Below are 20,209 nucleotides of genomic sequence, written 5' to 3' on the forward strand. Positions count from 1 at the left end.
GAGGCTTTATCAAATTCTCACTTTTCCACTGAGATTTTCTGACAGTAGATTTGGCCTTTCTACACCCAGCCTCCCTTACGGTTCATGACAAATTTATACTCTAAGTTGTTCTCATCTTGGGACAATTTCTCCTTTTCCTGCCTACCACACTTCATCTTTGCCGTGTCTGAGCATGGAAAGGGTCCTTTTCTCCACCGGGAACTCACATGAGTGACAAGCAAACCTGAAAAACCCTAAACTAGCAAAGATCTGTTGAGTTCCAAAGCAGAAACACTCTATCTGCACGAGGACTTTCTGTGCAAGGACTATTCACTGTGGGCTGAAGCAGTGGGAGAGGGTGTCTTCAAAGTCGTATGATTTGTGTTTGTGCTTAAAACACAACCAGATAAGCCTTTGGGGAGTGAGAGAGGGGGAGTGTGAGAGAGCAAGATGTCTACGCTGGGAAAACAGCTTCAGCAAAGCTGTATTTGAAGAGCACAGGAAGACTTGCGTGGAAGGGATGCTGTCGATGACACCAGGTGACCTCTGAGGAGTGGGAGACGCGGGCGGGAAGGAGCCTTAGAACCCGGCCGTGAATAAGAACCCCATCCTGTGTGCTGCGTGGGAGACAAGAACTCGACTTCAAAGCAGAAGCACAGACAGACCTTGGGTGCTGGGAGAGCATCACCGAGTTAGGCCATAATCCATAAAAATGCTGCCTGCTGTCTGCCTGGCAGGGAGGAAAGCGGGTTTCAGAGAACCAGGCCGTGAACTCGGCGCATGGCGGTGCCGCGGCAGCGTAGGGGCGAGAGCCCAGGCACATGAGGGGACTCAAACTCCACACCCAGTGCTCCCACGACTTTGGACCTCCTGGGGATTCAAGATCCTCACCTGTAAAATAAGAGGAACTGACGAGACCCAAGGTCTTCCCACTCTGATGACACCCGGACAGTCTATGATGACACCCAGATCACATCTCCCCGGAGCCGGGCAGGCCTGGAGTGAAGGGGGCATTCTGAGGTCACACGCCGCACCCCCCTGCCACTGTGAGCGTGGCAGAGCCGGGCTCCGGGGAGCCTCTCCCCAGAGGGACCGCAGCCGCCCCAGTCTGAGCAGCCGTGCAGCCGAACACAGCCGCCGCGGCATCTCGGGCAAGGGGTGGGGTCTCCTCGGAACCCGAGACACCCGAGTTCTGAGAGAATAAAGCGACAATATCTTGGGAAACAAGAGGGCGAAAGAATTGCGGGGGCATCTCCTTCCCTTTCGAAATCAGACGAGATCATCACTGAACTGTCCTGAATCCTCAACGATGGGATTTATGTTTTCTAATCAGGTTTATGTTTTCTAATTCCCCAACCGCAGAGAATCAATTAACAGTTCCCGACTCTGTAAGATTAAGAAATTAGCGATGGCTTCATAGAGTTTCAGAGTGGATTGAATGGCACAGGTTTTATAAAACACGAAACCCCGTGCCTGGCTCAGAGTGACAAGTCAATGAACGTTCACGGCTTTGGAGTCTGCGTGTGTTGGGCTCAAACCTGATCATTCCCCAGAATGCATCACGGTGTGCGCCCCCCTCCCCCGCCACCTGTCTCACCCCAATGCTCCCCTGCCTGCCGGTGGCACTGGGCTGCAGGCACTCAGGGCTTCCTTCATTCCAATGCCACAGTGGACAAAAGGACAAAGAAAACACAGGCCCACTTGGGCATTTTAAGCTCCTTTTTTACTTACAGCTGACTCTAAAGTTTTAGCTAAAATGTTGGAAAAACTTTTGTTTTCTATTATTAGCATGATTCTTCCTGAGATGAAATATGATTTCCTCTGGTAAAAGAAAAAAATGCCCAATGTGTCTTAAAAGATGAAGTAATGCTTAGTAACCTTGGCTGTTTTTAAAACCCCTTCTATCAACTGCTTTGGGGACAGGTTGTAATGTTGACCCACGCCACAGTGTATCTGCCTCACTTCCTGCTTCTGGCTTAGCCCTTAATAGGAAAATTAATTGGGTAACATGAGTCAATTAATCAGAATGCAGTTATTTTTATGGACTCTACTGCCGGTGCATTAATTCATGACATGTGTTTCAAAAATTGGAAGAATGGCTAAAATATAAGCATGGATTGTTTATGATATATGATGCCAAAAGTCAGACACTATGAATAATTCATCCATTCATTCATTCAAAAAGTGTTTACTAACTACCTACTAAGAGCCAGCCACCATTCCAAGCATGGGAGGTAATCGATGAGTCCAGTCCATTGCATAGGCATGCAAACAAATCCTCTCACACAGATTGAGGAAGGAGGAGAGGACAGGGTGTCCTCGTGCCCCAAGTGGGGGCCATACCCCACCAGAGGGTCAGCCAAGCTTTCAGAGGGGCAGACTTGCAGCTAAAACAGTGATTAGGGACTCCCTTGATGGACACACAGGGAGAGATGATGATAAAGTGACAGAAAGGCATTCAAGGTCATGGAAATGTCCCATGAAAGTGCCCCGAGGCTCCAGGGAGCAGAGTAATTCAGAAGGGCGGGAATGTAAGGTCCAGAGAGAGGGGAAGTGAGAACAGGAGAGAAGAGGAGGAAAACCTGAGTGACACACCGAGGAGCTTGGGCCACACCTGAAGGCAATGTAGAATTTCCAAAGGGTTTTAAGGGGGAGGCCGACTGTGGCCAGATGTTTAGACCAGTCTGGAGACAATGAGGCTGATGGATGGCGGGGAGCAGGACTGGGGGGATGGAGACCCGCTCAGAAGCTGGTATCAAGGCCCAGATAAGGGGCGATGGGGGTCTGGAGTTGCACTAGGGAAGAAAACCAGAGAGTAGATTTCAGCCTATTTAACAGTGCGAATCAGCAGCCCGTGCTCATAGCTAGAAGTGAGGTGAGAGGGAGTCCGGGCTGGCGACTGGGTGAAAGGCGGCTCCATCCCCTCGAATGCAGGAGGGAGGCAGAGAACCAGGTGCAGGAGAAATAACGTGAGCTCCACTCAGCCACGGGGGGCAGAGCGACCCGTGTGACCCCCAAAACACAGGTACTCGACAGGCTGTTGTTTGTGTGGGTCTGAAGCTCAGGAAGTAAGTGTGGGCTGGTGGAAGACATCAGGAAATCATCATGCGCTCACAGTGGGAAACTCAAGAGGGTGGGCCACAGATCCCGGGAGAGGCAGGCAGAGAGGGTCCAGGAGAGGAGAGGGAGCTGCCCAAGAGTGATGTTGGGAGACAGAGGTTTGTACGTGGAAACCACCAGAGTAGAGCATTTCCAAAATGTGTAGTGACAGTGTCACTGAAGCGTCAATGTTTGCAAATTTCAGTTCCAAGAAGCTCATCAAATAGCACTGGGTGCCCACCAAGAACAAGGAGGAGCCGTTGATTTAAAAAAAGAGATAAAAATCCAAAGGCTCTCCAACCACAAGGTGTATCAGAAATACCTGGAGGGTTTATTTAAATACAGATCCGTGGGCCCCCCCTAGAGACTTTGATACAGGGGGTCCTTGGGAGACCCCTGAAACCTGCATGACAAGTGTTTCTACCAGGACAGTCAGGGAACCGCCCCGCTTGTGAAATAGAAGGTGGTTTTTGCGAAACAAAAACTGCAAAAGTGCCCTCTCCTTAAGTCAAAAGTGAGGACTTTCTTTTAACAAGAGTATTTTAATAACAGAAGTGTCTCCCGGGAGTCCATGTTTATCAGTTTCTCTTCCACTCAGAAGAACCCCGGAGACTTCAGGATGGGTTCAATCTTCCAACCGACTTCAACCCTGTCACCCTCAGTGTCCTCAAAATGAGATCAGCAGTTCCCACAACCGGAAGAATAACCTGGGTGTCTAAGAAAACACATCTGTAATGTCCTCTCCCACCCTGCCTCCTGAATCAGCCTCCAGACGCGAAGCCAGAAACCCAGAAATGTCTAAAATCTCCTCAGTAGATTCCACGGTTCAGCCAAGTCTAGGAACAACTGAACAGATAATCTCTAATCCAATGTCAATCCTTAATAGTCCGTGAATTCAATGAGCATCTGCAAGAGGAATTGCGCTGGGACTGCCAAAACAAGGCCCCAGTAAACCTCCCTGACAAAAAGGAAGTTTAAGATTCCTGGATGTCAGCAGAGCCTGCAATAGAAACTTCGGTCCAACTGAGAGTTTTCAGAGTAAATATTATTACAATGATGCAGAATTGTAGCTGGCCTGATTAATAATGCAGTGAAAGCACTTCAATGGATTGCGGGTGCCCTAATGTAAGCACTCGGTTCTCTAATTGTCACTATCAAGTTCAACAGCCTCCTCGAATCAATCAGCAAGGATTTAGCATTGTTGTGATAACAACAAGAGGAGCCCGGGAAGAACAAGTCCTTTGGCCAGCTCTGAAACAGAAAGATTCAAGTCAGTGCCGAACAATAGATCGTCTGGCTAATAGGGATTATTATTAGGGAAATGAGATGCCTGATAAGTCACACAAATGGGGCTGTCATTTCAGAAGTCCTATTTCTCCAGAGGCAAAGGTGACAAATACTTGCAAATGTGCAGGTTCCACACCTTGGCCTTTTCTTCTCTCCTGCTGCGGTGATCTCTGTCCAGTGCTAGCAATGGCTGGTGTCCCCAGACTGGGATTTGCTGGAGGAGAGTGGAGAGTGAGGAAGCACAGGGCAGATGAGCACCAAAGACCCAGGATTTCCTCTTGTGATAGCCCCGGGGAACTGCCTGCACATCGGCTGCCTGCAAGACGGGGAGCATTCCTCAGGGTGCCCAGTGCCTACATATAAAATTCACATTGCTTAGAGAAGCAAGCAAGAGCATTTCCCACCCGGCTCTCCCCTGTGCTTCCTCCCACCCACCCTTCCCTACCCTCGTTCCCCCACACCCATACTCGCCCTCCATTCCCTGAACACAAACTTACTTCCCAGGACGGATGCAGGGTCTTTCTCTGCATGTCCTGATGCCTCCCAGGCAGTGCCCTTCCTGCTCCCTCGCCTCACCTGGAAAATAAACAAATGCCTCTGGTCTCTCAAGGCTCAGCTCAAATAGCACTTCCTTGGGGAAGCCATCTGGGGTTACTCCAAGCATAGCGGATTGGCCCTTGTGATCTGGAGCCCCGTGTTCAAACTCCCTCAATACCAGGCACCGTGACAAACCATTATTGATCCAACTGCCCATCCAACTCTGCCACCGAGCACAGCAGCTCAAGGCCAAGCACATAGTAGAGTCTCAAAACAATCTGTCGATGGATGGAAGAAAGGAAGGAAGGATGGGAGGGGTATGGAGGGCAGGGAGAGGAAGGATGCATGGATGGAGGGGAAGACAAGGGAAAGAAAAGGAAGGAAGAGAAAGGAGAACCGGAGGCCAATATTTCTTCATCCATTGACACAGCAAACCTGTGCTAGAAGTAACTGTGAAGTTCAAGGCAACATGCCAGGCATACTGAGACAGGACACGTCTTTGACCCACACTTAAGAGCTCACAGGCCAACAAGGAAAAAAATGAGATAAGCGAGTAGACAATTAAATTAAAGGCTGTAAAGTCCAGTGGAGGCACACGCAGGGTTCTATGAGTTGACACAGGAGAATCTGCCAAAACAGTCCAGGGTGTCGAATCAAAAGCTGGATCCTAGGGCTCGAGTTGCACGTGTAAAGCAACTTACATTTCCAGTAGAGGGACAGAATGTGCAAAGGCATGAAAATAAAGAAAAGCTTGGGCAAAGAATCAGAAAAGAATGCTGGAAGTGTGTGCTAGCAGCAGGCAGGAGGGGTGAAGCTGGAGGCAGAAGAAGGTGCGGCCACGAAGGCGCCTAGAGGAAGCGTGGATGTGACAGTAGCCTGAGGGGAAGCTCTGGCTGAACCCTGGGCCTTCGTATGCACTGTCCCTTCTACTGGGAATATACTCAGGCTCCCCCTGCCCAATCCTGCCACACCTCTAATGAGGTCCCAGGCATCATGGCACCCATCAAAATTCGTTGAACGCTTCTGTCTAATATCTGGCTGCTCCAGTAACTGGAAGGTTCACAGGGCAGGCATCCTATCTGCCTCGTTTATCTTTGTATCCCAAACACCTAGAAAGTACCTGGCCCTCTACAGATATTGGTTAAATGAATGCAAGAAATGCACGCTCTTGTTGACCAAGTCTTCCCATCATGGAATCTGGGAAACCATAAAGAGTCCCACTTGGGAAAATGTTTGAGAAAAGTCTGTGAGGTGGAAAGGCCCCTGGAAGACAGCTGGTGCTCTGCCAGCCTCTGTCACTCAGACATGACCTGTCCCTAGCGAGACGCGTCAGCTCACCCGGTCTCCATCTCCCCTTTGTCAAACGGAGCTGCCTTGCACTGAAGCAACTCTAAGGATGCCTTTTCTCCTAAAGTCAACGCTTTTTACCTTGCAGTAGCTCCAGAGCCATAGTGACCCAGGAAGGGAGATCTTTGCCAATACGCAGATGGAGGACTCAGTGCCACTCACCTCCAGGACTGTGGTCTCATTGAACTTTTCCTGTGGAAGGCAGCTGCCAAGTCCTCTCTCAACTTTATTAGATGTGAAAACAGTCAGAGATGGAAGGAAAGGTCACCTCTCCTAGGCAAATAAACTTTCTTTCAGTAAGTCCCTAGGAGGTGGATACGGAAAGCCCAATGCTTTCCATTTTCAAGTTTAAAATCCCCAGAAAGAGACACTATCCCTAAAGCCAAACCCAGGAGATGGGCTCGAAGGGCCTCCGGTGGCCAAGAGCCAGGTGGTCTGCTCTACATGCCCAGGAGATTCAGAGGGTTGGAAACACACTAAAGCCAGGATGAAAGTAATTTCATCTATGTGTTTCCAGAGATTAATTATATTTATTGCATCTGACACCAGTCAGGGAGAGCAAACCTCTTTTGTGAGCCTTACAACAAAAGTTAAAAAGCATTACTCGTAATGGCTGATTTTATTTTATTATACCTGACTCCAAGCCAAAGGTAGACAGCACTTAGGGATGTCTACGGACATTAATGTTTGAAAGCAACACAGACAGCTCCCCTCTCCGGCTTCCTACCAGCACCTGCACGCGCTGCCCAGCCCTCTCAGTGCACATGCAAGCAGGGGTGGAGGGTAGGGGGCAGTTGACCACCTCTAGAATTTGTTGTGCAGCCACCATATCCAAAGCACACTGCTAGGCATGGCTGGATCCTCTCGGGTGGGTAAGACAAGAGTCCCTGCCCTCCAGGGATATGCAGGGGTGGATAACAGTACGTGCCATAAGACAGGTAAGATAATAGTGGGATGAGACTACATCAAGAGGGAAAAAGTGAGCTCTAGTTGGGAGAAATCACCAAAGGAGATAGCATATGAGGTGATCCAGCAAAGAAGAGGTATCTCTTAGGCAGACACAAATGGGAATTAGATTTTTGGTGCCAAGAACAGCAAGCAAAGGTGGGAAATTGAGGAAGGGTAGGGCATGTTCAATCAAAGCTTTAGAGAACATGTGTTCATGTGTAGAAATAGCACACAGTGGGACGGGAAAGATGAAACATGTTGTCGAAGTACTCAAATATTGCCTGAAAAGTAGACATGTATTTGATGGTCGGTAAGGAGCATTGCAGTGCAGGAATAAGGTGAGAGGAGCTACACTCTGTGGAGATTCATGCAGGGGAGGTGTCAGGGACCCAGGCCACCAGGGCCTTTAGGAAATCGTCTTTGTTGGTCGTGTTGAGAACCACCACTCCGAAACTCAGTCGCACCTGATGTTGGGGTCTCTCATATTGCTTCAGAACCACAGAAACTGACAGGACGGGCTTGGTAACACTTAGTCAACTGGCCTAGGGACCCAACTATCACGTGTCCACAGATAAATGCAATTTTGAATTTCTAGCCGTTGCGTTAGAAACAGCCTTTAAAGACAACCCATTCATGTGTCATGGACTGTCCCCCAAATGGCAAAGGTGTGCTTCAGATCTTTAAGAGGTGTTTCCACTTTTAAAGAAATTTGCAATCTATTAGAAAAGATGAAAATATTTTAGACAAAGGATCCAGGAGCTCCAAGAATGTAAGTATTTACACCCACTTGTGCCCATGACACCAGGACAAGAACACAACCCACCAGGGAGGGCCCTACTAGCTACACAGTGGCCTGTCTATATGACCCTTAAACACACGCATGCGCACACACACGTGCACAAACACCAAAGTGGGATGTCTTTAAAATCCATGAAGTCCACAGAGAGTTAATTTCACTGGAAAACTGTTCTCCCTGTTTAGAACATTGGTCCCTAAGGACAGAGTGTGGGGGGAAAAAATTGTTTTTATGAACTTGCCTAAGAAAATTATTACACCCTAAAGCCCATCATGGTTACAAAATTCCATTGCATCTGTCTGTTGTTTATTTACTTTGAAACCACCATTCTAAATCTACTTGGGATACTCAATGCAAAATAATAATAGTCCTGTTTATTTTTATTTGGCTTTAAAGGAAAAAAAGTAGTGGAAGAAGGAGGACAAGATCTCAGTTAATGGTCAAGAAAATATGGCAGAAATTGACATCCACACGAGATGAATCAAGATTGAATCTTTGTATCTCTGCCTTGTCGATGGATCCTTCCTTCTTCCCAAATAAGACATTTATGTCTTTCTTCCCTGCATATTTTCTGAATCCATAATCAATATCCCATATCCTATAGTGCCAAGCCAAAATCCTTAAACATCAAAAGAAGTTTCTACCGCTTATCTTTGAAAAACTAGAACTCAAAATAGACCAAAAATATTGTACCATAAAATTATGGGTGCTAATATAAGTGTGAATATGTATGCATTTATATGTTTATTGAGAAACACATATCCATGTAAATATTTTTACCTTTTTATTTTGACATAATTTTAGGCTTACAGAAAAGTTGAAAAATAACATAAAGAACTCAGAAATCCCATATACCTTTCACCTCTATTTTCCAAATATTTAATATTAACATTTATCATGTGTGTGTGCCTGTGTGTAAATAGATATGTAAGCTGCAAACATAATGTCCTTTTATCCCCAAACCCTGAAGGTTGTGTCTCCTAAAAACAAAAGTGTATCTCCTGAAAACAAGAACATTCTCTTACATAACCACCATATAATGATCAAAGTGAAAAAATTGACAATACCATTGTTCAGACCTATTATACAGACTTTATCCATGCTTTGCCAATCGTCCAGTGTCTTTCATAGCCAAAGAAAATTCAGGATCACACGTCGCATTCATTCATCATAGGTTCATCAAAATCAGGTTTCATACATAAAGAGCAGAGACAAATTGTTGTCATCATGCAGGAACTCAGAAAATATTGTTCCCTCAAGATCTTCCTGAAGAATTTTCTAGAGCACGTTGGCTAGAGCCAGCCACACAAGGTGGTGAGCACCCAAACTGCAGTGACTTGTAGTTACTTGTAGAACTAAGACTAATGAAGGTGAAAAGGGAGACCTTACAGCGCAGACGCCTCTGTGGATGTAAATCTAACAATGTGGACGTAACACAAGCCGTAAAAATGGAGGGAAAGTGAAGGTAGCAAATGCACAAAAACAGAGTTAACTGTTTTCAGGAATCATGATTGATGGTGGAGTGTTATGTTGCTGTTCTAAGACTGTTGTGTGCATTCTATGGGATAAAGCAAGTGAGCAACTATGGGATATTCTAATTCTGTGTGCTTGAGAACTAGGATTCTTAGTGTGAAAGAAAGGAGATACAGATGTACTAAAGAGGAGTTGAAGTAAAACCCTATGGTCTTGAATTTGAATTGGAAATGACTATGAGATGACAAAGTATTTTATCTTTATACAGAGAGATGATAGATAGACAGACAGACAGACAGATGATAGATACACACATACAAACATATGTGCATATATTTTCCTAGCTCTCTCCACTGAAAAATCTTAGAACAGTAACCAACCCAGTAGCAATAAACATCTCTGGCACCAAGATTGTGGTCTTGAAATACCATTTCCCACTTAAGAAACTAGGACTTCTTGGAGAAATGGCTGGTTCCAAGTCTGGGGCAAGAAATATGTAAGATGAGCTGGAACTGTAGCAGACGGCAAGGCAGCTATCAACGATTTCTAGAGTCCTGCCAAGAAGTCTCAAGAGCCACTGGTCAAAGTGGCTCCGCCTGTCAAAGATGGGACAATTTGAACTCCCATGAGGATGAGAATTATTTCAATGGATTGAAACTCATCAAATATGTTTAAATCTATGAGTTCATAACACTTTTTTCAAACCTAGCTGGTAAACTTCTGAAAATCAATACATTATCTTAAAAGGAAACCATCAAACATTTATCTTCATTTCCCACATGAGCTATACCACTAGATAACAAATTAGTAGATGAAAGGGAGTATCTTCTTATGAAATCATTCCAGCTAATAAATGAAAACAGAATGATAGAACGAGAACATCACCATTCTTCACCACCCCTGTTAGGCAGAGACCAAATCTGCAAAATCTGCAGGTGGCAGATACAGGCCAGGAGGACGGTTCCTAGGGGCGGAGAAGCCAGGGGGTTGGAGTGGGGGGCGGGGAGGGACTGCAGGAAAACACAGCTAACAACCACTAAGAACCAGAACTTGAGGTTTTGAGGCATAAACACCTGTGGAGCTGCAACTTTGTGATAAGTACACCTGTCAATCATGTATATCAGTCACCTGGTAACATCCCACATCTCCCATAAGCCCGCCCCCAGACCAGGCCAATAAAAGGAAACCACCTGGGAGTCCTCAACATCTTTCTCCGCTCCTGGAGACTGACCCGTTCCTCTCTGGAACGTACTCTCGCTTCGTATAGCTCCCTTCTCTTCTGCAACAAAAGCTGTTTGTGTGGAACTGCTTCCTGTCTGCGGTTACTGCGTCACACCGGCCCTGCTTGTGAATTTTCCAAACGAGGAGCCAAAGAACCAGGACAACAGTCCACCAAGAGGCCAGACCTGACCCCCACCTCCCCCCCGCCCCCTGGCCCATGAATCTGGGCAAAATGCATCACATCTGCCAACATCGAAAACAAGGGGCAACCAGGCACGTGAAGGAGCACAGCCCCACCTACAATCTGCCAGCCCACGAGACTGAACCTGAAGCTGGTGAAGCCTCTGGATCCAGCTACCAATTTATAAAAGGACAAAAAACAGAGGAGCATGTTGAACTGCACCATAGTGCACAATCTTCAAAATCCAGACTGGGGACACTGCATGGGTCTCCTAGCCCAGGTTCCTCAATAGATAAACTGTAAGGAAAATAAATAGAGGGAGGGGAGAACTGTAAGTTAAGCAAGAGTTAAAATGGATATATATATTTATACATATAAACTTTTCAAAGGATAAAACTATAGTATTTAGAGCTACACACTTTTATTAATTAATCAAAAAAAATGAAAAGACTATATTAATATAAAATCCAGGATAGTGATTACTTTTGGCAGTTTTTGGAGTGTGTTGCAAAGTTGTAGCACAATAAAAAGGTTTAAAAGTAAATTTAAAATAAAATAAATATTTAATAGTTATTATTAAAAGATTTTTAGAAAAGGAATCCACTCTGATTATGGCTATGACATTGGAAAACCCTTATGGTATTCATCTAGGAATAAAAATACCTTGAAGTCTTGAAACTTGTGCACCAAACCACCAGTTCTGAGTTGGGAGGTCTACTGAGGGTCTGAAAGTCAGATGAGGGGGACCCAGGAGGCTCAGGACAGGAGTGCATTCACATTTTGCTCAATTTATTTTTATACTGTTTGCATTTTTACAAGCAACTTTTCATGTATTATTCATATAGATTAAATGACTCAATCAATCTGGGAGTGAGTGAGCGAGCTAACTAGTGCCTGAGCAAGAAGAACATGAGTGAGTGAGTGTGTGAGCAATTGAATGGAGAAGGGAGAAAGTGCCCCGATATGATATGCAGATCCTAATAAAAAACGGTGAGCCACAGGGGGAAAAAATAAATCATGAAAATCTGATCAACCCAGATATTTTAGAGCCTGCCTATTTGAAGACACTGAAATGCCTAGTCACAGACTCAATGAGATTATATGCTAAAATTTTATAAATGAAAAATGAATGGGGAAACTTGATAATAGACCAGTCAAGTATGGATTCGGAACCAGATATCACCTTGAATGATCCCTGGGCCCGTCCTAGTGCTATCCTGCCTGCCCTCCAGAGGCCCCCAGTCATGAGCTCCTACCAAGAAGTCTTGCTGCCCCTTTAAATTCCATGATCCCCAAAGTATTTGAAAGCACATCTCTGCACCCACCCAGAATTAGTTCTTTGCAAACATCCTTTTTAAAAACAGAACCAAACCCTCCAACTCACCACCCACTGTCCAAATTTAGAGCAGAGCCACATTCTTTAAAAACTGAAGCAATTGAAAGAAAAAAAAATAATAATTCTACCTTCAACCAAAAATCATCATATGTAACTCTGGGAAACCACGTTTCCAGATGCTTGTGAGAGGGAGAATGTGCTGTAAAAATTTCCCTTGGCCTCAGTCAGGTCCCTCATCAATAAAATGGGAGGAAAACCACCATCTGTCTCACCAAAGAGTATGTAGACAAAATGAAATTATGTGAAATACTTAATACGGTGCTAGGTAGATAGCAAGTGCTCAGTAGGTGTTTTCTATAGTTTTAATTTTTTATTGAAGTGTGTTTTAACCATATTGCCCAGGGTAAGGTGTGGTGAGGCCAGAGGCTGATCAGGAGAGAGAAGTTGGAAGGAGTTTTATGGTTTCTGACCCACAGCTCCCTGGGCAGAATGGGCCGGGCCACGCCAGGATGCACCAGGGCTGGTGAAGAGGCAGAGGGAGAGGGAAGGGTCTGAGCAAACGCTTTTACTGTGGTTCCCTCAGGAAGGAAGAGGTGTGGTGGGGCGGGCAGGCTCAGCATTGGCTGGTCTGAATAATTTCAGTGGCCTCCAGGGCACTGAGTAACCTGGCACCTGGCCCTGGGATGATTAGGGCAGGTGATAGTGGCCCCGAGTGTGACAGGCTAGGACGGGAGGTGGCTGGGAGTGTGGGCTTAACCAGCTGCCCAAGAAGGGGAGCTGACTGGCTTCTAGCCAAGTCCTCAAAACTGGGTCAAGACAGCATTTTAAAAACTACATTACAAGGAGAAAGTCACATAACATGAAATCAACAGTTTTAAAATGAAAAATTCAGTGGCATTTAGTGTATTCATAGCATTGTGCAGCCACCACCTCTGTCTAGTTCCAAAACATTTTCATTGTCCCAAAAGAAACCCTGAACTCATTAAGCAGCTGGTCCCCAGCACCTCACTGCCCAGCCCCTGGCACCCCCTGGCCAGCACCAATCCACCTTCTGTCTCTATGGATTTACCCACTCTGGATACATCCTATAAATGGAAACATACAATATGTGACTCTTACGGACTAAATTATGTCTCCCAAAATTCATGTGTTGAAGCCCTAAATCCCCAGTGTGACTGTAGAGGGAGAGTGGCCTTTTCAGGAGGTGTTAAGGTTAGATGGGGTCATAGGGTGGGGCCCAAGTCCAATAGGACTGGTGTCCTTGTAAGGAGAGGAAGGGACACCGGGGATGTGAGCACACAGAGAAAAGGCCACGTGAGGACAAGCAAGAAGGTGCCACCTGCAAGCCGTGGAGAGAGGCCTCTGGAGAAACCGACACTGCCAATACCTTGATCTTGGACTTCCAGCCTCCAGAACTGTGAGAAATAAATTTCTATTCTCTAAGCTGCCCAGTCTATGATAGTTTGTTATGTCAGCCTGAGCAGACTAGCACAGGGACCTTTTGTGGCACTTAGTGTAAAGTTTTTGATACATTGTAGCAGGTGTCAGATCTTCACTCCTTTTCCTGGCAGGATAATATTCCATCATATGGATAGACCGCAATAATTTTTACCCATTCATCTGTTAGTGGATATTTGGGTCATTTCTACCTTTGGGCTATTGTGAATAATGCTGCTGTGAGCATTCATGTGAGTCTATGTATTTGAGTGCTCTTATTCAATTCTTTTATGTATATACCTAAGAATGAAATTGCTGGGTCATGTGGTAATTCTATATTTAACTTTTTCAGGAACCGCCAAATTATGATTAATTTTAAAGCATTCATTTCAGTGACTATTCAGTGCAGGCATTGTTTGGGGGAGTGTAAATATCTACAAGCCATCACCCCTGCCCTATAGCTGACTGCCTGTGAAAATCATTCCTCCAAAAGGAAAGAAGACATTAAAATTTCCCATGGGCTCTTGATTTTATTCACAATGAGTACCTAGGCAAACTCCTGACACTGGAACCTCAAATTTAAAAGTAGCTTTTAGGTGATGATCAGTGAAACCAATTTGATGGTGAGTACATGAGGTGGGGCAAGGGCAATATACGTAACCTAAACTTTTGTACCCCCACAATATGCTGAAATAAGAATAAAAATAAAAATAAAATAATAAAATAAAAGCAACTTTTACCCCCAAATATTTATACCTCAAATGTTTATGGGTAAATAAACCTATTCTCTTAAGTAATGTTGATACTTTCTAAGTAGGCCAAACTTGACCTTCTACAGCATCAGATTAATAAAATATATCCCTAGGCCTTAAATCATACACCCATACACATGCACGAACACACAAATGCACAGTGGCAGAAAGCCTGCCTGGGGTCATTGCTCAGGTGGACCCACAGCTCAGCAAAGGCAGGTCAGAGAAACAAAAGCTGCAAGCGATGAACAGAGATCACAGAAACACGGAAGACAAGACGACATAGTAGGCCCCTGAAAAACTAAGCCAGGGCAGTGATTCAAAGAGCAGAACAGCACAAGAACGCCAGGATGTGGAGAGGACTTCCCAGGTATGGAAGGAGACAGGGTTGAGAGACGAGAGAGGAATGTTAGCTCCGTGCCCTTGCCAATATCCTTCATGGCTAATTACACCCTGACAGCCTATAAATTCCTCTAATAGTTTTCAATGAAGAAACTATTCTTCTGCCCACCCCTGCAAATATTAAGCAGCACAGCTAGTTTAGACTAGCTTCCAGAATCACCCAAATGGTGTTGATTATCAATGGTGGGTGTGGACAAGGGAGAGAACAAGAATGCATTCTTCTGGGAGCCTTTTTGGCAAAAATCACCATGTATGGTAAATACTAGATTCCACACAACAAATGTCCCTGTTTCCCAACTGAAACAAATACCTGAGGACCACCCCCATGTCTCTCCCCACTCTACTGCCCCTGAGAGTAAGACCCACACAATAGCTAAGCTCTCCAACCAATGGACCTTCAGAGACAAGGTATTTCTCTCTCTCTCTCACTATGAAAGGGTTCCAGTTTCACACATGTCAGCTAAAAGACAAAAATTGAGTGTTTCAGAGCAAAAAGCTCACTCATCTCCAACCAGCTGCTTCTTTCCTGGTTCCGGATGAGGATGATAATATAAAGCATTTGCACGCACCTTTCATCTGCAGGTACTTTACAGACATGGGCCAGGAAAGGGGGGAGCGGGCGTGGGATGCCAGATCCCCTTCAAAACCCTACAGCACAGTTCTTCACGGGTGGCTAGTCTACACCTTGACTGTTTCAATAAAGCAGAAGCCGGACAAAAGCACGTTCAAAGGAACTAGTTCTAGAAAGAGAGTGAACTATCCCTGGGGCAAAAGAAAACAATAAAATATGAGTCAAGTCCCCCAAAAGAAAGGTCCATATCTGCTAAAGGTCACTGACTTTGGAGTCAGGCACACTTGTTTCAAATTCTTATCCTGCCACTTACTGCCTCTGTATCTTTTAAAAGCATTACTATTCCCATTGGAAGAATGGGAGAAATAACACCACCTACCAAACAGGGTTAAGTGAGTCAGCGTCCAGCCTAGTGGTCAGTCATGGTGGTGGCAGTAACCGTAACGTGCCTTGTATTGACGACCCAACTTTTAGAATAAAATTTATGATCGTATAGGACTAAATCTTTCTAAAATATTAAATAGTTTGGGGATCCTTGAAAATGTTGAAAAAGTAGTAAGTATTTTGCATTTTTCTTTTAGAAGTTTGGGGTTGGTTTCTTAATGACTTTTAGAGCCTTTGCAGTTAATAACAGGGCATTAGTACTGTAGCATGGGGGGGATGAGCCAGGGCCCTTCCAAGCCGCTTATGTGAGCATATCTGGGTGTGAGAGACGTACCATGTTGAAGCCACACAGTCTGTCACCAAGCACGCCACCATTATTTCCTTGTGTGCATGGCCTGGAAGGTGATGTCATTTGTGGGAGGAATTTCTCCCAAGCACAGAAAACCTTCCTGAGAAGTACTGATTTAAGGCTCAAAGTGGTTTGTTACTTTCATGGGCGAAGCTAGGGGTGAAGAACATTGAGAGATACAATTGTTCTCTCATCAGCAGAGAACTCAGACATGTGAAATTATTTTTTAACATTGTAGACTTAGTCACAATATCTCTCCTTAAATACAACCAGTCAAATTGGGCCTGCCCAGAGAATTTTGAATGTCCGACTACGTATGTACTGGTGACTTCAAAATCTCTATCTCCAGCCCCGACCTTGCCTATGAATCCCCAAACCACAAATCCCACGTGGGCACCTCAATTCCACGTGTCCAAACAGAACTTAATGATCTTCTCCCCAAATCTGGGACTGTCTTCCCCTCCTCCTCTGTATCTCTCAGTGCATCTTCCTGTATCCGATTTTGCTGGGGGGAAACTGAGGCACCATCCTTGGCACCGTTTTCTCCATCTCCCCGACACGCCTCACAGCCAGCCCATCACCAGCTCTGGTCCATTTGCCCTCATGTAATAATCAGTCTCTTTGCTTCTCTCCAGTTCGACAGCACCAACCTACAGCCCAATACTTGTTGCATGAACTAGTCCCCCAGCACCTTCCCTGGCCCTGTCGTGCTCTCTTTCCCACAGTTGCCAGAATAATCTTTTCAAAATTCAAAGTTCCACCTTAAAACCCACTTTGGCTTCCCATCGTCCTCTGGAAAAGAAGCCCCTGAGCCTGGCCTAGAACACTCACCGTGATCTGACCTCACAGACACTTCCCCACCTTGAGCTCCAGCCAGAGGACTTCAACCATGTGCCCACGGGTGTCAGAGGGTCTTATCCTTCCACACTCACCCCCTCTCAGAGGCTCTCTTTCCTGGAACTTCCCTTCCATCTGGACAGTTCCTACTCATCCTTCAAACCTCCATGCAAAATCGCTCTCCAGGAAACTGTATGGGTCAGATGCATTGGTCTCACGTGGTTCCATATGTTCATGGGGGCCATATCTCTTTCCTTCATGGCTCTCCTCTCAGCCGGCCTTTATTCTCTCCCTGTCATGCCCATGGCACTGTCCGCTCCCCCATTAGACAGGAGCTCAGTGACAGCAGGACTGTGCCTGGTCTGCCCACCATTGCACCCTCACTACTAAGCCCTGGTAAAAAGTAGGTGCTTGGTAAAAGCCGATGTTGAATGAATGAATGTGAAAAGTACATGACACATCTAATAGGAGGAAAAGGGAAATTTAAGTGTAACCTTTAAAAGGGTCTGTAGGGCCAGGCGTGGTGGGGCACACCAGGTATTCAGGAGGCTGAGGCAGGAGGATTGCTTGAGCCAGGTTCCAGCCTGTAGTGCACCATGATACTGCCAGTGAATAGCCACTGCACTCCAGCCTGGGCAACACAGTAAGATCCCCGTCTCTGAAAAAAAAAATTTAAGAAAACAGGATCTGGAAGAAAATATCCCAGAATATGGCAAAGGAAGGTCAGAGGGGCTCTTGTTCTCCAGGGAAATGCCACAAAGATTCTCATCTTTGTCACTCCTAGGCCATCCTTTAGGAAGAGAGGGTGCAAACGCTGTCACCACTCCACATCGCAGCTGGCAAGTGGAGGGTCAGCAGTGGGGTGGGAACAAGTAGACAAAAGGAGGAAAACATCATTGCAAAACGTTCTAAAGCTGTCAGGACAAAATGTGAACGTGCCAGAAGCTATCAGAATATGGAAATTGTACTTGTCTATAGTTTCGGAAAATGAACAAGGAGATCTTATAAATACCCATGCATTTTACATCGCTTACAAATCCTATAGCACCTCCCCCATCTTAAAATCTGGTGGAAATTTCCAACTAACGGGGAGAAATAATGCTCAGCCTTCTTCAAGGTGTCCAAGGAGGTGAGACTAAGCAGAGGTTTGGGGATGTGTCACAAAGGCCACATCATGTTTCCTAAGGAAGGTGGAAAGAGATCTACCCTGCCCCGTGAGCAGAGACTAGATCTACCTCCAGGCCGAGAACGGTGGAAGTTGTTCACCTAAATGCTGAAAAGACTCCAGTCATGCACTTTTCCGTTTCGGTAATTACTCGTTCATTAAAAAAAAGAAGACAGACATGAAAATGAACATTTCTCTGACATGTGTGGCGATGTTTAAAATAAACCTTCCGTGAAGCATCTTGAAGGAACTGAAACCCTCACGATGCAGGACAAAACCACCCTGCAGAAAAACTGGCACCGAAAAGCGATCGTGCAGTCCTTCCCAGCACTAGAGGTGAAAGTGTGTTTCCATGTTTACCTTTAAAACTTCAGCTTTAAAGCGATCCATATGATGATCTGACATTGCCTTTCAAGTAGAACAAGAGCATTCTCAACTCTAGCTTTACATAAAAAGTGAAAAATCGATACGTGGCTTCCCTCGCCCTGGCTCGGAAGATTGAGAAAATGCTCAAAAACTAGATCCCACGAATTGCACGTGGTGTTGCCACGCATCCAGCTCTGTCTCACCCTCCTGGATGGCTCCATTCTGAACACCCCACCTGTATTACCACCTTCTCCACCTGAACCACCTCCAAGCCAACACAGAGCCCTTTTCTCCTAAGTTTACTAAACTTTCATCTTTACCCCTCTGACATTTTCTTGCCTTGGCACCAACCCTAAAGCTTTCAGGGAGGTTCACAAACAGTAGGTGTCAGCCTAAGGGTTAAGAATCCAGGCTCCCAGATGATAGTCATCAGTATATTGTTCTGGAAAATTAAATACACCTGGGCCAAGTTTCTTAAGGCTGTACTCTTTGGAGATGTTTCAATTTTTTAAAAAAGAAGAAACAGTTCAAGAATGTGAACTTCATTTCTCATGTATATTTTCCTGGGCTTCTTTTCTTTCTCTCCCTCTTTCTTTCTCTCCTTTTTTTTGGGGGGTATTTCATTGGATATTTCGCTGGGTTGTCCCCAGATTTTGACCTACCCTGACATATGAAAAATGTCCTTGCTTTTGGCCATCTTAGTAGGAGCATCAGATGACAAAAGAAACTGCTCATTCAAGAAGTCCTGACAGCACCCTTGTTAGACTCAGACTGATCTGTCTGCACAGACCTCCAGAGACAAGGGTGAACAGCACACAGTAATGCAACCGCAGGGCACATGCGTTCAGAAGGGCTCGCCAAATGCCTGCCTTGCACCAAACATTAATCCGAGAAACTAATGAGGACATTCTAGTTCTTGAGGATTTCACCTCTGCTGGGAGTGACAGGCTAGGACAAAAGTGGGCATAGGCTCTACCAGAGGAGTGGACACGCGTTACAGAAGGGAGACCGGGAACACAAAACCAGGAGAAGGATGAGAAGGGACTTGAAGCTGAGGCTGGGAGGGCAGGCGGGTCACACCTCCCCACCTCCCTTGCAGCTGGGTGTGCCCCTGTGGCATGTGAGCAGAAGTGTTGTGCCCACTGCCAGACCTGCCACCAAAGCTCCCAGAGGATCTCTTCATTGCCTCTTCCCTTCCAGTGGCGGGGATGACATTGACCTCAGGGTGGCCCTGGAAGCCCAGTGAACACAGCTGAGCCTCCCTCAGCCTGAATCCCTGAATGCCGGCACGGACTCATGAATGCATGGGCGGTGCCACACTGGGGACCAGCTTACTCACCCAGTACTGTCACACAAGCAAAAACTAGCCTGTTGGTTCTGTGCCATTTTATACTTGGGGAGCTGCTCATCATACCAGCGATGCCTGCCCTGCTAACATTGGCCTCTACTGCGATGGCGGCAGTAGGGATGGAAAGAGACAGTCAAGAGACGTCTCACTTCAACTGCAAGGTGAGAGTCAAAGATGGCGCCAACATGCCCAGCCTGGATGAAGGGGACTGTGAGCCCATTAATCTGCAGGAACGACCATGGAAGGAGAAGGCTTTAGGGAAGGGCAATAAGATCCCTCTGGGACCTGCAGGAGTTGGGGTATCTGTGGGGCACCCAGGTGGGGCCGTCCAGCAGGCAGTGAGGACCACCAGCAAGGGCCCTAACCACAGCAGCCGGCAGCGCTGCACGGACGG

General features: G+C 46.0%; 1 long non-coding RNA gene across 1 annotated transcript in view; it reads right to left on the bottom strand.

Moving 5' to 3' along the window:
* Nucleotides 1-911: 911 nt before the first annotated feature.
* LOC123630716 overlaps nt 912-20,209 on the bottom strand; it is a 32,975-nt gene continuing 13,677 nt past the window's right edge. The window contains exons 3-5 of the long non-coding RNA XR_006732745.1: nt 4,863-4,941; nt 4,502-4,718; nt 912-975 (exon numbers count right to left, since the gene is read on the bottom strand). This is a non-coding gene — a long non-coding RNA (uncharacterized LOC123630716). The remainder of the gene's footprint in view (nt 976-4,501; nt 4,719-4,862; nt 4,942-20,209) is intronic.

This window comes from Lemur catta, chromosome 1 (assembly GCF_020740605.2).
Source record: "Lemur catta isolate mLemCat1 chromosome 1, mLemCat1.pri, whole genome shotgun sequence".
NCBI classification, from domain to species: Eukaryota; Metazoa; Chordata; class Mammalia; order Primates; family Lemuridae; genus Lemur; species Lemur catta.